We start from the raw sequence: 18,174 nt of genomic DNA on the forward strand, positions 1-18,174 counted from the left end.
GTGGGTAGGGAAGTGGGGGGGAGGGTATGGGGGACTTTTGGGAGAGCATTGGAAATGTAATTGAGGAAAATATGTAATAAAAAAAAAGTAAAAAAAAAAAAAAAAAGAGCACTAAGTACTCTGCCAGAGGTCCTGAGTTCAAATCCCAGCAACCACATGGTGGCTCACAACCATCTGTAATGGGGTCTGATGTCCTCTTAGGGTGTGTCTGAAGACAGTGACACTGCACTCAAATATATATAATTAATAAGTAAATCTTAAAGAAAAAGACTATGTCTGAACACAAGATACTAGACTTTGTCCAGAGGTGTGATACCATAATACTGAAAATGGAAGATGAAGGATCCAACAGTTTGCCTCAGAGATTATCTGTCTGCTGGAGTAAATGAGACAATTCTTATCTACTGCATCCTGAAGAAGAAATCCTGGTATAGTAATGTTATACATGTAGTTGTTCTCAGAAGCCTCTTTAAGATCTTGTGACGAGAGTAAGAGTACATGCCAAGACAGGACTAAGAATAGGTGACAACTTGTTGAAATAAAATTACATAGTCCAATGAGTCATATCTTCAAAACAGGAGGGTGGAAAAAGAACCATAAATATAATTATTATATAAGAGCCTATGAAGTGTGTAAATATTACTCAACTCACAAGCTAACAAGTTAAGTGGGCACAGTTTCATATATGCTTGCTTAAGTAAGGATTAAAAGGACTTTGCTTCTCAAGATGGAAGCAATAGCTAGAGCAGTTGCCAATCCCACATCACCATGGCAGTCCAAGCAGATCTAGATTGACACACAAGAGATAGGTTGCATTCAAAGAGCAACACACTGAGCCTAGAAGCCTACCCCTCTAGAGCAATGAGTAAAAAAAAAAAAAAAAAAAAAATCAGTTCTTTATCTTAGAGGAGGCACGACCTCATCCTTCAGAGTTGTTTCCTGGAAACGAACCCAACAAATAGCCCAGTTAAGGAGTGGCCATGGCTTTGCAAGTGGCATAGCCAGCAAGATCTATGAGAGCACAAGAAAGGAACGATGGAGTATAACCCAATAGGAAGCCCTGCTCCTAGGGCTGGCCCACAGCTCTGTAATTCAGCAACTTAGTGTACTTTTTCCCTCCTTTAAAACAACTGGGTCTTGCTCCAATGACTAAAGGGGAGGGGCTCTAAGGCTCACTGCTATTCACAGATGTCATTCTGAAGGTGCCTTTATTGAATAAATCTCCTTAATGAGTCCTTAGTGACTGTGCCATGATAAGTAGGTCAAACCTGAGGGGGGGGGAGAGGGAGAGAGAGAGAGAGAGAGAGAGAGAGAGAGAGAGAGAGAGAGAGAGAGATGATTTAGCTATTTTTCCCATCCTTTTCAGAACTCTCCCTGGTTTTGTAATGTTGAAATCAGAATATTACAGCCTGAGGAAGAAACTTCTGTTAATTCTCAAAGAGTTCACAATCTGCCACATAAATCAGAGTAATGTGGTGAATTGTGATAAGCACAGCCACACGTGTGCAGTTCCATTAAGTCCTTTGTCCTCCCAGGGAGAAGAGGAAAGGCGGCTTTATGTCATCTTGCAATATCAAATTATCTGCTATTTTTTAATATTGAACATCTTAAAGTCATATCTGGGGTTGTTTTGTGAAAAGTGAGCCGATGAATAATTTAGAATGGTATCTTTGCACCTTTCCCTGCATATAAAAAATGTAATCTGACTTAATTGTATGTTGCCATGATAACATTAAGGAAGTCCCTAAGGGATAACTGGGACATGCCTGGCTTAATGAAAAGTCAAAGGACATTACTTGAATTTATATGCACTCAGTTCTCAAGCCCAGGCTGCATATTTTCTAGGCTCCAGTGCCGGCCTCCCTCTCTAGAGAGCATGGAGTGCCTAGTGGTGTCTGTGGTGTCTCACCATTGCTCAAACAGCTAATTAACTGCTTATCATAAATTTCTCATTTGGAAATCAAGAGGCTTGTGAAAAATCTGTTGGAACCATAAGCTGGGATCCATATAACTTCATTACTCATTGAAATCAGAATCCTTTTGATAGTAACATTTTTTTTTGCTTTGTCTTGTCTGTGTGTGTGTGTGTGTGTGTGTGTGTATTCCCAGGTCCTAGGGCATCCATCACATTGATAACCATTAAAACTATGTGCTACACAACAACAAGTAAGTGCCTACAGGAAAACCATACAGTAGAAGCAAGAATTACCAAGGCAAAATATGTCTGTATGTATGCAATGAGAAACTCCCCTCAGGGCTAGCAAACTCAGATGGAGGAGGTTACCATTGACATTTGTAGGCAGAGAACTAGGTGCTGTAGAAGCCAATCAGAGTCAACAATCTAGACCTAAACTGGAGGCTAGGGTCAGCCAGTCCAAGTCATGAAAGTTCAGTGAATAAGGAAGAGGTTGTAGGTAAACATTCAGAATGTCAAGAGACATGGTTGAAGAGGACTGAGCATTGGAAGTCCCATGCCATTCACCAGCTCCAAAACTAATCCCCAGACTGTGTGGGTTTGCTCCCAGCATATGTATGCCTTAGGAATCATCCCCTCCTTTCTCAGCAATGAGTTGGTGCTTCTGGTCAGGTGCTGACACTTCATGCATGGCACTAAACTGAAGGCTGTTCAGCTTACCTTTGATGCTTCCTCTCACTTTCCTCTCCCTCTCCAAACACACCTGCCTTACATCCTAGCCTTTCTTTCTATAGGCATGTGTGGTCTCTGTCTGCTCCTCCTCTAGTCCCTCTCCTTTCTGTATGCCTCCTCTTTTCTGCCTACCCAAAAACTGCCTATTCTTTACACGCACATCCACTGCTAGCTTCTAACAACTTCTGATTGCCTACCTCCCCCGCCCCCAGAACTCTCTATTGCTTCATCTTTGATTGCAGCACTTATATTACAATACCTATCATGGTGTTGACGCTGTGTTTAAGTATTTATGCTCACTTCTTCCTAGTTTACCAGGTTAGAGTTATTTTTTTAAGCTTAGGACCTATCTTGTTCTCTTTTCCTCTTGGCAAGACAGAAGACAGAGCCATTAACTCAGCATTTGCCTCATAAAAAATGTGTGTGTGTGTGTAAATATGTATATATGTATTTGTTTGTGTGTGTTTGTGTGTGTGTGTGTGTTGCTTTTTCAGTGTCACAGTGCATTTGAGTTCTTCTTTGTACTTGAGACATATAAATGGTTCATTTTTTTCCAGGTGACAATCACAGTAGTCCTTAATTTCCACAAATGATGAAACAAAGCCTTGGATTGGACAAATGAATAGATAAAACACTAAGACAAGTGGCATCATGCCACCCAATTGCACAAAAGACCCAAATCTGCACCCAAAATCTGACTGTCCTATAGTATCTGATTGGCTGAGCCACTGGCTCTTCTTAATGTGCTCTGTAAGAGTGTCACTCTCACAGGAAGAAGATAATGTGTCAGGCTCAGAAGAGTAAAACTGTCCTCATGAATCCTGGGTACTGCTCTGAGGATCTATTATATCAATGACCTAGTTGAAGTAAAACGACTTCTGTGCACTCAGGATGAACTTGGCTTGATTTAAAGGGTGAAACTATCGGTGAGCCCCACTAATGACCTAAAGCAAAGGTCAGTTCCAAAGAGAAGTGAGGAGAAAAGAATGTATGTGGGCAGCTGGAAAATTCTAAGTCAAGATTTACATTCTCTAGAAATTGTGAAGATCTGGATATTGAAGGAAGCAGCAATAAAGAATTAAAAAAAGTAGAAATAGACAAGAAAAAAAAGCCAATCATTAATTAGGGAGATGAGAAAAGAGTCATCAGCCCCTAGGAACTGTGTTACCTGAGAGAAATGCAGTACGAGTTTTTAAACATTTGGTCTTATGTGTGCATTTATGTGTTTATAGCCGATGTAACCACACACACACACACTCCATGGCAGGCAGGTAAAGGTCAGAGGACAAAGTCAGCTCTCTCCATCCAATCATGTTTGTCCCAAGAATCTAACTTAGACTTCAAATAACTACCTGCTGAGTCACCTCACCAGCCAAAAGGTCAACCTTTTCAATGGCACCAGGAGTTTAAATTCAAGAGGAAACCTTCATATTGATTTTGATAGCAGGATCACACTGGGAGTTAAGAAATGGAAGTTTGGAGTAGACTGTCAAGTCTGAGATAGATTGGGAGAGCTTGGGTAAGATGCAGTCTGGAAAGAAGCAGGCACAGGTCTTTCCCCCAGGGGCTATCAGGAAGGAAGAAGACTGGGCTAAGCAGATGGAACACATTTCAGTGGTACTACTCTGGTACTTACAGAAATAAGACAGACATGTTCTTTGGGGTTCTATAAGCAGAGGAATAATGAATTGGTTCTCTAAAGCCAACATCTACCACAAGAGCCAATTTCTGTCCAGAGCCTTAAGCAAAAGCTACAGCATGCAAATGTTAGGTGGCACAGGCTACTGATTCTCCAATGCAAGTTATAAGGTGACAAGCAGCCATGAGCCACTGTTTGTTATATTCTGACTATATTTATTGTTACATTAATGACATTAAGGAAAATGCAGTACAGTGGTCCAGCCCTCAAGCATCACTGATTCTCTAATAATCAAGCATTATTAGTATCATGGACAAATATGAGGTGTTTCTGGCTCTCCTGCATTTATGTCTTTGGACAACCCCAGCTATGATGAAACCTCACAGGTAACTACCCACTATGGCCAGCTGCTTCTAGAATATGTCATTGACCACATAATCCCAGAGAAAATTGAGCTCAATTTGGAGCCTTTGTGGTAGAGGACATTGTGACAAAGAAGCAAACTTCCAACTTGTTTTCCTTGAGTATGGTGGCGCTATTTGGGAAGGTTGTGGAAATCTTTAGAGGATGGAACCTCATTGAAGAAAATAAGTCACCAGTGGTGGGTTTTGAGGTTTTACTATCTGTCTGACCTTAATCCTGTTTATTCTCCACTCACTGAATGCTTATGTAATATGACCAGCTACCTCCCATCCCTGTCACATGATACTCCACCATGATGGAATCTGTCACCTCAAACTCAGCCAGCCCTTACGTTCCTTTTGCATGTGTTGGTCATAGCACTGACAAAAGTAACTTATTCCCATGAGGATCCTCTTGCATAGGTGACAGGCTGAGATGTCTCTCCTCATCTTGCATAGGTGACAGGCTGAGATGTCTCTCCTCATCTACCTTCTCTGGTGAGATCAGAGAAAATAGCAAGGAAGAACATGGCATTTGAAGGAACCTCTAACCCTGAAAAACTGCAGATCCCAAAGTTGGTTTCTATCTACCCTTGTAGATGGATTCCTTTGTTGACGAGTTTCTCTTCAACTCAAATTAATTATGCTACAGAGATTTCCCTGAAGCTTACTAAAGGCAGATCATTCCTCAAACCTACCTATTGAGAGCTAGTCTCACTACCTTTTTGTTTGTTCAAAACAATTAGCACTGAGTTGTGTTTTTTTTAAATGCCCATCTACTTTTGTAATCATTCTTTTATATTTCCCCTCTGCTTCTAAATAATCTTTGTAAATGTTGCACACATGCATGCATGTTCATACATACATGCATGTTCATACATGCATGTGTGTTCACACATGCACACATGCATGTTCATACAGGCATGCAAGTAAACCATAAGTATTGCACCTCTTTTCCTAAATAAAGGTAAGAGAGAGGAGAGTGGAACAAATATCACAACTAATAAGATGACGTGTCCTAAAGTTTCACTGTCATGACAAGACTCACTTCCCCTCAAAACTCATTGTTTCACAGAGGGCCTCCATCTGTAATGTGGAAAATGAAAGACTCTCATACCTTGGGTGGCAAGTTATAATGAGTTTGTAGTGATGACAGAGAAAAGAAGTAGCCCCTCTGGGACGCCAAGCAGTCTTCATTGTCTCCTGCAACCCTGAAATAGACATTGGTATGACTTTAGAGAATTAGGGACAACAAAGCGGACTCCACTGAGTGAAAGGTCTGAACAATAACAGTAAAGTCAAATGGCATCACATGCATCCATATAGATACTCCTCCCAGAAAGTGGATACCAAATTTTCCCTCATGTTCTGAATGAGCAAATAGGCTCATGGGGATCAGCAGTTTTACACAATGGTAAGAAAGTCCATCCTACATTAGAAACCTCACCTCTGATGTCCAGAGTTTGTCTTCCCTCCCAGAATGCAATTCTGACTCTTATTTGTGACCTTCAACTAAAAGCCAAATCTCACAGGTTAAAAATTGCCAGGAACTGATCACCTTCTCAACACACCCATTGTCAGCTCTTGAGGCAAGCACATCTAGGGGCACTCCATCTGATTCCCTTCTTATAAATCTTTGTATTTGAAGGCATTGACAGCATCACTAGTAAGATTACGAATGTAACTTGTGTTCTAAGCAATAACCTAAACCAGGGTCTTCTGCTGCCCAGCAACTGTTTAACCACGGATTAGCTTATTTTAGTCACTCTTTGCATGGCTATGGATCCAGGAGCAAATCAAGAACGCCTTAGAGGAAGTCTGTGAAAGTGGAACTTAGCTGGGAGTTCTACAGAAGGTAACAAACAAGAGGCAAAGAGTTATCGAAGGTCCCAAAAGCCTGCATTACAGGGATGGTCCCTAGGAAGGTTCCCAAAAGCCTGCATTACAGGGATGGTCCCTAGGAAGGTTCCCAAAAGCCTGCATTACAGGGATGGTCCCTAGCCTGTGGCATATCAGGAGACATGAAGAATGCAGGAGGTGAGCTGAATGACAGCTTTGGGGCATTGGTGGTTTGCCCTTGATGAAGCTGTCAGACCCTGGACTCCTCTTTCCATTTTGCATCTTGAGAGGTTTTGCCTCCCCAGAGACTCAGACATTATGAACAAATTCATGATAGACATGATGGGCTAAATAAATCTTTTTCTTCTTTATAAATGGATTGTCTCAGGCATTTGTTTCAGTAATGGAGGGCTGACTAACATATCTACTTTGTTGTAACAAATATACACTGAACTCTCTTACTCAGAAGTTGCATGGACTGTATTATTTCTCTACCTGAGCTCCTTATCAATAAACAGATGAAAGTGACATCTTCTCAGGAAGACCCTCAGGATTAAATGTGGCAACATGTTTATTATTCTGGTCACATATTAGGCTTTAATAAATATTAGCTCCCTTTACATTTGTACCTTTTCCAACATACATTTAAACTAGGTTATTGATTTATGAGTAAGTTACTGTAATATCTATTATTAAAACTAACTTCAAATAACTTATAACCTTACACTGTTATACTATTACACTAAAGCACTGTTATACTAAAGCAGAATGTCAATCCATGGAAAATTTCAAGTTCCCTTAATGAATGTCTATATTTTGAGATATATTTTGGGTCTCACATATTCCAGCCTAGTGGAAAACTCACTATGCAGCAGAAGATAACCTTGGGATTTTGCTCTGCTTAATTCTTCTTTACAAATGCTAGGATTGTAAAATTGTGTCAGTGTAGACAGTGCTGGAAATCTAACACCAGACTTCATACATGTCAGGCAAGCACTTCATACATGTCAGGCAAGCACTTCATACATGTCAGGCAAGCACTCTACCAGCAAAGCTGTATCTCCAGACCTGCACCGTCTTTAACAGAGTACAAAGACTGAAGGACGTGAAGTAGGAGACCACATAAAACAGGTCCACAAGCAGTAGGATAACTTTGAAACCATGCTCCAAGGAAGTCGCTTTTACCAGGTTTTAGAATAATGGCCCCTGCCTAAAGAAGAAAATCAATTACAATATAGAAAAACATCATCTAGAGTAGAACTGTATAAAATGCACTTACACAGAGGATCCCTACTCAGCAATGCTAATACTTTGACATGTGATTCATTTTCAAGAATATGAATGTATCTGTATAGATAGCTATCCATTTGGGGTCTCCATCAAATCTATTCCATACTGTGAGCATCACTTAAATGTGATTCATGCCATCACTTGATATTACTCCTAAGGCTCCAGATTCAAGTCTTTCTCAACAACAGACTGTCCCAGATGTTTTGAAGATGGGCTAGGAGAAGCTTCCAGATAGTGCTTTATATAGTTAGCTGTTGGGCCATGAGAATCCAGTTCAGCTTATTACTTGTAATGTAATCACCTATCATCTGTGCCCTGTTTACAGATCCAGTCCATTCAGAGACAAGGGTCTCTCTGGCCATGGAATGGGAAAATAGAGCTGACAAGGAATGGATGGTTTAACCCCTTATGCTTGCTCCATTTTTCTGGAATTTAGTCATATATCTATCTAAACTTGTTGTTTTTCCAAAGGTCTCTAGGCAACACAAGGCTGTGAAGGAGGAGGCAAAGAGAACATCTTAGACGTAAATCCTGTTAATTCATCCTCTCAGGGTTATTTGCTGAATCAAGAAGTGGTTTTTGTTCTTACATATATTTCCCATCCTTTTGGTACAAGAACTGCTGAACTAAGAGTATCCAACCTACTCTTGGATACTCAGGAATGTTGTTTCCTTTTAGCCCTTGTTAATCTTCTCTTGCTATTTCTGCCTCAGAAATCAGGAGTGGAAAACATGATACATGTGTTTTGCTTTCAATTTGGTTCTAGAAATTATATATATATATATATACATATATGTGTGTGTGTGTATTCATATGTTGATATGTTGTTCTCCCTAAAGGGTGTATATATTTCCTGATCTCAACCTAATTTGATTGGTTGTGGTTAGAGTTGTAGAGAGAAAGTCTAAAAGAGACTATCAGACAGGTAGAGAAGATGCTAGAATAATCAAGGCTTCTAAGAAAACACAATTTTGACACATCGGAGATTGTATCTCTGTGTGGGTACTGCTAAAGTTACCAGGCCCTCTTCCCACAGTGACAGCAGCCTTCCTCAACCTCAGGGATGCCCTGTCTTCCTGTCACATTGTGAAAAGCCAGCCCAGAGATGTGTTTTGGTCTTTCTGTCAGAGAAGACTTAAGAAGAGAGACTCCCCACCGGAGTTGCCAGCACTGTTGAGGATGCTTTTGCGTTTTACCGCAGAGGTCCCGTGTTGCACAGATAGAAATTGAGGTGTGAGCGGGGTACTAGCTTCACCTATCCTTTCTGAGGAACAACTAACTCTCTGATCTTCATGGGAATACTGGTGATGCTTTTATGTCCCAAATTTGTCTTGATTTTAAAAATCAGCCGTCTTTATTTTAGCTTGAGATGGGAAATAAGCAGGGAGTAAAAATCTCTCTGTGTAAGCAGGAAAGCTAACTCCAGAGCCGGGGAGGATATAGGGAGGCAAATCCATTTAGCCTTTCTTCTGTGCATTAGGGACCCACGTGAAAAACTTGCAAGCAACCCAGAGAGAGCGAGAGCAGACAGCAGGGAGTGAACAAAGCAGATACTTAGTGCACATAGATAATATCCAACTCTAGTATCAGGGAGTGTGTGGCCAGGGAGGGCATCTCCTAGGAAACCATCAGATTATACCAGGAGAGACAGGCTTTAACATAAAAAGAGCTACAGGGGAAACAGTGCACCTCAGCTAGGAACAAACTGTTCAGCTATGCTCCCACCATTCCTTGTACAACAAATAGGCCTGCATTGCTCAGGTGGGTACAGCTGCACCCAGGGCGGGGACTCCTGTGCTCTGAGGTCTCTGTAAGAGAACTACTAGACAAAGCACAAGAAGCAGAGAGCTGACCACTCACCTTACCAGCCACGTTGGGGCTGCTGGCAGTATCTGTAATTACAGTGCTGCAGAAAAAGCATGAACCTAAGGAGGAGACTCCTTGCAAGATGGTACTGTGTGGGGTCCTGGTAGCTGCTGACAGATGTAAGTACTCCCGGGGAAGGGGGGATTGGTCACTTGTTGCTCTTCCTGGGGACTAGAATTTGGTTCCTCCATATATTCTGGGCATCTCACCTCCAGCTCCAGCTCCAGCTCCAGGGGACAGACACCTTCTCATAACACCCTCAGTACCCCACAAACACATGAATAACAATAAAAATAAATCTTTAAAAAGGAAAACATGCAAACCTTTTTCCACTACCCTCCCTCATTGTCTTTCTTTTCCTTCATCACCTTCTAACACACAAACACATATGCACATACACACATATACACATATATACAAGGTGGGATGAAGGAGGACACACAAACATATAATGGAACAAGAGAGGATCTGTTGCACTCTTCATTTTTTTTGTGAAGTTACTTCCAGAATTCATTGCAAGGTTAGCTTTTTAAAAAATAAAATAAAATTAGGCCTAGAGAGGTGACTCATGGGGTCAGACCACTGGCAGTTACTTCCAGAGAACCTGGTTTAGTTCTCTGCATCTAAATGGTGCCTAATAACCATCTGTAACTCCAGTTCCATGGAATTTGATTCCCTCTTCTGGCCTTTGCAGACACCAAGCATTCATGTCATATATATATATATATAGATAGATAGATAGATAGATAGATAGATAGATAGATAGATAGATAGAGATATATAGATATATAGATATAGATATAGATATAGATAGATATATATATAGATAGATAGATGCATGCATGCAAAGCATCTCTACACATAAAATAAAATTTAAAAATAAATAAAAACAAAAACTAAGTCCTATTTATGATACTTCTTCATTCCTCCCTTTGCTGCATGGCCAGGAAGACATGGGTAGAAGGGCCTGGCCTGTCTAAGCAGAGGCCCACAGGGCATGAGCAGCCCCCATGCATAGCTTCAAGTCCCATAATGATGGCCATAGATCATACAGAGAACCTAAAATGTTAGTACTCTCCCTGATAACTGGGAACTCTTGGTTGCCTAGCAACAGATAGGGATAGCACAATCATAAATAAATATACTTCGGAATAATTTTCTGAATCTTGTCATTTAGCCATTTAACAAATACAAGCCTGGATAATGAGATTCCAAGGTTGTTTCGATGTTGTTGTCTCTTCCCTGAATATTTTGCTTCTATCTGGTTAGGAACATATTTCATCCCAGTGTTTCTCTTGCCCAAAAGTGCTCCTTGAGAATGTGCGTGCCATCCTGCACTGGTAATGGAAGACACCAAGCCATCCTACCTATTTTGGATCCAGAGCTGGCCTGTATTCTAGTGACCAGAATTCTTAGGACTCGTGTGGATGGGTTGCTATGTGATGGGGAGGGGGACATTAAAAGGACAAATCCTTGACGTGTACAGTGAAAGGAATATTAAGGAATGTGACTGTTGTAGGCTACAAAGATAGCTCAGTGTGTGAAGGGCCAATTGTGCAACTGTGGGGCTCTGAGTTCAGATTCCCAGAATCCAAAGGAAACTAGACAGACAGAGACAAAGTACCATGCATGTTTCTCACATACTCACTGGGAGATGGGAGGCAGAGAAAGGAGAGCCCTTAGAAGCTTGCCTGTTGGTCTGGCACACACAGCTGTGAAAGATACCAAATAAGATAGAAGGGGAGACCCTGTGACCTCTATATTGCAGTATATGCACAGCTGTGCTGTCATGCATGCATGTGCAAGCAATGTGTGTGAATACACACATACACAGAGACAGACAGACAGACAGACAAGAGACAGAGATTTTTTAAAAAAGAAATGTAATTTTCTTAAATGAACAGGCTATACTCATAAACCAACAACTGTACTCTGGTGAAAGGAAGGTGTATTTGTTTCTGGACATTCATTAACATACATTACAAAAGCAATGATTTAAGATGGGACAGGTCTAGCCATGTCCTACAGTAGCTGCCTAGCATCTAAAAGCCAAGCTTCAACTTTATCATTCAAAAATAGAGGATTATTCTGAAAGCCATTGCTTCAAAGTATTGCAAGGAATACACAAGATAAACAAGGCCATGTGCATCCCAGGGAGGGTGCGAAATAGGTGCCTAGGAAGCAGGACCTCTGCTGCCCTGCATTCCACAGACAGAAATGCCCTTGGGTTCCTGAGAAAGCAGCTCTAAATGCCACAGCATCCTCCTTAGACAGTGAGCTGGAGCTCTAACTCAGCTTCTCTGCAAATTCAAACCAATGGTCCCATCTTCACATATCACTGATGCTCTGTGGTACACGCAGGAAAAGAGATAGGCTCAGTGCTTCATATGTGTGCAACCTTTAAAGTCTCTCTCTCTCTCTCTCTCTCTCTCTCTCTCTCTCTCTCTCTCTCTCTCTCTCTCTCTCTCTCTCTCCCTCCCCCTCCCATTCCTCCCTCTTTCCCTCCCTCCCTCCACTCTCTCTCCCCTACTCTCTCTTCCCTGTTTCCTCCCTCTGGCTGTTGAAGCTACTTCTGACTCAAAATCTCTCCCCACATGCAGTCTCCACCCCACCCACTCACTCCCCCCACCCTTGTCCACTGTCTTAGTCTGCCTCCACCTTCAGCCTTCACCCAGGACACTCTGACCTCCCTTTCCCTCCTCTTGCTAAATTTAGAGGAGAGCTGTCTCCCTGGTGTGAGAGGTTGGGGGCTGTGGCAGCAGGGTACTGAGCTGATCTTGAATTGGCTGTAGGCAGTGAGGGAAGGACAAATGTCAGGAAGACCTGCTGGCTGGTCACCCTCCCTCAGCCCTCCCCCCTCCCTATCAGCTCCTCAACAGAGTCTCTTGACAGGCAGGGTAAGAGGAAGAGGGCATGAGGGCCTTTGAAGTTTGGCTGCCTGTCACCAGAGCTCAAAGAGACCGAGGGCTTGTCAGAGCACAAGTCACTAGGGCTCTCCCCCTTTCCCAATTAATTCAGTTGGCTCCAGAAGGAAAAGATTGTGATCTGCCCAGAGCTGAGGCACAGGCTCAGCTCACTGGTGCGACACTGCTGCATCTTAAATCCTCAAGTGCTGGACCACAGCCATGGCACAAAAGTTTCCTTGGCCCTGAGCACCAAGCCCAGAGGCAGCAGGCAAAGATTACCTTCTTTTGGTCTGATCCTAGGCCTATGTACTTGCTGGTCAAAATCAGGAATCCTGGCCCTAGATCTTCCTCTTTCTTCGGGTTTGCTTTTTCTCATCCCCCAAGTTACCTCAAACCCAGCACCAGTCACTTATAACAGGGAACAGCTGGGCATATATGGGAAGGAAAAGCATAGCTCCTCTGAAGGCTGAGTCTTAAAAAACACAGAGCAGAATGAAGAGAAGCAAAGGTCAATGTGTGTGATTGAAACTACCAAAAAGAACCCCTTGCTTCTGTGCCGTCCTAATTACTTTTCTTGTTGCTATAACAAAATACCTGACAGAAACAATTTAAGGCAGGAAGAGTTTTCTCTGGCTCACAATTTAAGGGTCTAGCATATTTTTTCAGACTGCAGGAGCCTGAAGCAGCTGTCATGTGGCATCTAAAGTTAAGAAACAGAGGTAGATGAAGGTTATGGCACAGTTCATGTTCCTCTTCATTCAGTCAGTTCAGGACTCCAGACCATAGAATGTACCACCCCAACTCAGCTTAGGTCTTTCCTTCTCAAATTAATACAAGCTAGAAACTCCCTTAGAGACATGGCCAGAGGATTGTTTCCATGGTGATTTGAAATTCGATGGAATTGACAATCAATATTGAACACCCCATATGCCAAATTCAAACAAGGATGAAAACGATTCATAATTTTCAGCAGCAATGGTACATTTGTCAGAAATAGAACAAGGACCCTAAAGCAAATAGCAATGCCATTTTGCCCACTCTTCATCTTTATAATCAACTGTTTTGATTCTTAATCTAAACTTGAACTGATGGTGGTTACATGCCCCCCACCCCCAACAAGTTAGTGGAATACTCCAATCCATTTGTGTCTATCCTACCCTCTGTTTCCCCTGCTACAGCTGCCTTAGATTGCCCACAAGCACCTAGTGGCCAAGTCTGCATACTTCCAGAGTCTTCTTAATGAACATATGGCAGGATAGACCGGGGCAAGGATGGAGTAGGGCATCAGGAAGAAGCCTATTTTTTATGCTGGAATAGTATCTGTTGTGTGAAATATTTAAAAAAAAAAAAAAGCATCCCATGCTTCGCCATCTAGGCACCAGTGGACAGGCAGGCCTGTTCTCATCCCGACAGACTCTCTGACTCAGCTCTGAAATCTCTCCTCCCAGCTCACTAAGTTTCCACAGCTGGCTGCTGCCACACCCACCCCATGCTTCCAAATTCCTGCAGCTGACTAGAGCACACTCTTGCACCCCACATTCGGCTGCTGTACCTTTCTCCGAAACCCAGCTGAGACACCATGTGAAGGAAAACACCACACAATCTTAGTTTAGAATCAACAGGTAACACAATGGCTGGGCACAGAACCTAGTATCCTAATTTTGTAAACTAATCTATGTTATATAATTCCTCGAGTGGCATCCAGAAATGGGTGAGAGGTCAGAAAGGAGACTATTCCATGATAAAAATCAGTCATGTTTTCAGCAACACTAAAAAAGGAAGCCTCTTGGGAAAGACTTAAAGCAGAGCATCTGTGGGAGGAACATGGCATTTCTGCTCAAAAAGAATGTTATCGTTTTCAGGGTAACAGTGTGCTTGCTGAGCTAGGCAGATGACAGTGGTACAGAATTCATAAGTCTTGAGTTCTGATATGTGCCCCATCACCAGTCAGCTGGATGATTCTTAGTGGGTCCCTTTACCTCTCTGAGCCATGGTTTCTCAATCTGTAAAAATGAGGAGCATGCATGCCAAGTGTGTCTCGCGGGAGTGATATGGGGACCAAGTTCACAGGCATATGGGGAAGAGCTTTGTAAGGTGTGATTTGAAAGCTGTGGCTGTACAGATTGTTGGCAAGACAACATAAGGCCACACAGAAGGATTTTAAAGAAGAAGTAAGCCCTTAAAGTTACAAGCTGAAAGACAAGTCAAGGAGCCAGGTATGGTTTGAGAGGATGATAATGGATAATGGATTCTTTTGTGGAACAGCTGTACATGGAGCAAGTTGGCCACATTCTTGAGTCTAGCCTTGTGTCAGTAGTATTGTTTCATTTAAACTCAGAGTAGTCCAGTGCAGGACCATTTGCTTGTGCAGTGTGCCATGCTCAAATCCCTAAAGAAAGACAATGCATGCAGGATATTATAGAAGCCATAAGTTGCTGAGAAATGATATACAGCACATATCAACACCCCATAGACTCAAATCAAAGTCCCCATTCTCAAACATGGCTACCCTTTGCTAGCTTGACCTCAAATGAGCTGCACAGAGAATGCCATTCTAAGAAAATCACACAGGGAGTCACAAGATGGTAAGGGTCAGTTCAGTATTGTATCAGGTCGCTCGCTGGGGAAATAGGTCCCAATAATGTAGCTGACCTTTGCCCAAGTAATGACAAGGTTAGACCTGAAATTATTCTCCTGGAGGGATGAATTTAATATATCTGGGTACCAGGAAATTGGAGACATTGGAACATTCCATGGGATAAAGAAGTGTTCAATCAGCAAATGGTGTCATTGCTCCTGAAGACAGTGGGCTCACACAGGGCATTCAGTTGACAGTGCAGCACAGTTACCTATGCCAACACAAGCTGAAGTCATCAAAGGATCGAGGTCATTTCTCTAAACCAAATGTCTCCTCTCTAGCTAGAAGAATCAGGCTGGGAGCAGTAGGAACTGGTAAATTAATGTTAAGTAACTTTGTTCATCTTCCTAGGTAATGGCTTCCTTATTTGGTCTTCACTTTTTTTTTTTTTTTATTTCAACCTGGTATTGCTTGTGTAAAAGCCAGTCTACAAAAGCAGCTCTTACATGGCAGAATCATTCACCAGTTCACCGTGGCTGAATATGCAGTGCGTTTCGGACAGCAAGACATTAGCTTATGAGGAAGAGGATGTAAGCTTCACCAGGTCAAATGAGTGACCTCTGCTCAGAGAAACATAAGCAAGACACCTCAGCCAGGTCTGAAAGAAGACAAGAAAGTATCTCAAGATGACCTCAGCAAAGGACACTGGTGACAGGCTTCAGTGTGTTACCCGCAGTGGGGTAGAAGCTGCCAGGCCAACTATTTTGGCCTGGAGTTATTGTCATAGTGTCATGAAGAGATAGAGACTGTCCTTAATGCTCAGACTATAGGGATCTGCGCCCTCCGGGACACGTGGGAGCACACTCTGACTTTATATCCTCATGTAGTATAATGGCAATGAATATTTAAAGGTATGGCGCCATAAAACTGTGGGATAGGAGGAAAACACAAGCCTTTGGGGCCTGCTTGCTACACAGTGCACGAGACTATGCTCGTTTACTACTCCCAAGCTGCTTCTTAACTCACTTGCAGAAATGCCACGCCCGCACACTGGCACTGTGCCCTTCACCCTTGAAGTGTAAAAGACAGAGAGGATGTACAAAGGGTGGCAGCGAGGGAAGTCAAGGCTGCTGCCACTGCTACATCAGAGGGGGCCCCAAGGAATCAGCACTATTCAGCTGCCATGAAGCAATCGTGAGCACCCCAAAATCAGGAGAATGGTCTGGCCAGTCAGCCGGCAGGGACTAAGACACAAAGACAACAGATGCCTTCTTCCCTTCTTTAGTTTGCATTAATTTTCATTGTGGTGCCTCGGAAAATGCTTTCAACTAGAGTTGTATGAGCAATGCTCAGAATTCATTTCTGGATTTATATATTAAACTATCAACCCACTAACTCCAGTATTTGCTGCCACATGAACATACACATGGAGCACAGACACATACATGTATGTGTGCACACTTCTTAGAAACACTCTGCCACCTGCCATGTTTGCTCCTGTGTATATTTCAAAGTTTTTGAAATTTTGAAGTTTTTGCCCCATCCTAACTCTGGCTATGCCATCTGAACATCCCAAGTGTAATGTTCAGTGGGAGTAGGTTCAGGGAGGAGAGCCTTGTCTCCTTCAAGCTTCCCAAGCTCCTAATCTTATCAAGAATACTTGTGACACTCTAAATTCTGGACACTTCTGCTGTGAGTCAATGGCTATAGGATGTTCTAGTAAGGACCTCCCCACCCCCGCAGAATCTAGATTTAGACCAGCCTTATCAACAAGTAAATTTCACAGAGGTACAGAATAAAACAGAATTTCAAAACTCATCTTCCCCTCCCAGCTGCCATCAGGCTGACATGGAGCTTGTCATTCCCTGGTGGCAAGATCAAGGGTGGCCCAAGGGTAGAAAGGAAAGCTAAAACTATCAATCCAGAAGCCTTGCTCAGGGGTAACATAGATATCAGTGGATGTGGATACTAAGATGCATGGAGGAGGGGTGGAGGCATCTAAGAGCACATGTTATGTTCTTCGTCCAAGTCAACTAAAGCAGGCTGGGACTTATGGAACAATCAACCCCATTTTATTCCCTGCAATGCATAGCTAGGCAGAAACTTGACTCATCCTCAAGATGACAGTTCTAACCTAGGTACACATGGCTCTCAACTCAGGAGAGTTCTTATAATACAACTGTGCTAGCAGAAAGAGCTTGATGATTTTTTTTACCTTCTCTTGAGCCTTATGTCCTTACCCACCAGTAAGTCACAACCCATGGTCTTCTATGAGACAGAACTGCAGGACCACAGTGTCATCCAGTAGCTGTGGAAATAGCCATCTTCTTAAGGACTGCAAGCTTCCTATGTCAGGAAAACTCTGCAGTCATAGCCACAACAAAAGCCATGCTGGGGCTGCTGCTGTTGCAGCCAGCTGAAGACTCTGGAGGAATGGTATTTTCTTTGCTGAATCCTTCAGAGCTTTCCCTCGAGGTACCCAACAGCTGTCTTTGAAGGAGGACAAAAATGAGCAAATGTGTGGGTAGATGCAAGACATGTTCATTTTCTTACTTTCTAGGATCGCCACAACTTTCTCTGTCTAGATGTAAATCAAGCTTCGTCTCTATGGCTTTAAAAAGGCCCAATCCCTAGAAGTTTCGGAAGCAGGAAAGGATACAGTCAGGTAGCTGTATCACACACCGGCATGCATGCACACACGCACACGCATACACACACAAGGAAGATATGACACTCTCAGGGCCATTCACTCTCTTTGCTTGGCTTCTCATGTCACAATTATATAGAATCTAAGCAAACCAGCTGACTTTCAAGTCACTCTCCTTACCAAACTGCATGCAGGCAGCTTTGAGGTCTTTCCTCCTCCACATCTTCTTCCTCCTTCTTGCTTTTGCATCATCCAAATGCTCACTAATTCTTCTTCAAGGCTCTACAGACATCCACCCAGGAGCTGTCTGTCTACAGACATCCACCCAAGAGCTGTAGGTACAGACATCCACCCAAGAGCT

At 42.7% G+C, this 18,174-nt stretch overlaps 1 long non-coding RNA gene across 5 annotated transcripts in view; it reads right to left on the reverse strand.

Annotated features, from left to right (window-relative positions):
* The window catches only part of LOC110307461, a 204,094-nt gene that overhangs the window by 118,385 nt on the left and 67,535 nt on the right, over positions 1 to 18,174 (reverse strand). For 3 of the 5 annotated variants that reach the window (XR_003838434.1, XR_003838432.1, XR_003838431.1), the window contains 2 exons: positions 17,382 to 17,656; positions 5,805 to 5,898 (listed from right to left, as the gene is read on the reverse strand). This is a non-coding gene — a long non-coding RNA (uncharacterized LOC110307461). The remainder of the gene's footprint in view (positions 1 to 5,804; positions 5,899 to 17,381; positions 17,657 to 18,174) is intronic. The other 2 variants (XR_003838433.1, XR_002379393.2) reach the window with 2 other exon arrangements.

This window comes from Mus caroli, chromosome 12, assembly GCF_900094665.2.
Source record: "Mus caroli chromosome 12, CAROLI_EIJ_v1.1, whole genome shotgun sequence".
Classification (NCBI taxonomy): Eukaryota; Metazoa; Chordata; class Mammalia; order Rodentia; family Muridae; genus Mus; species Mus caroli.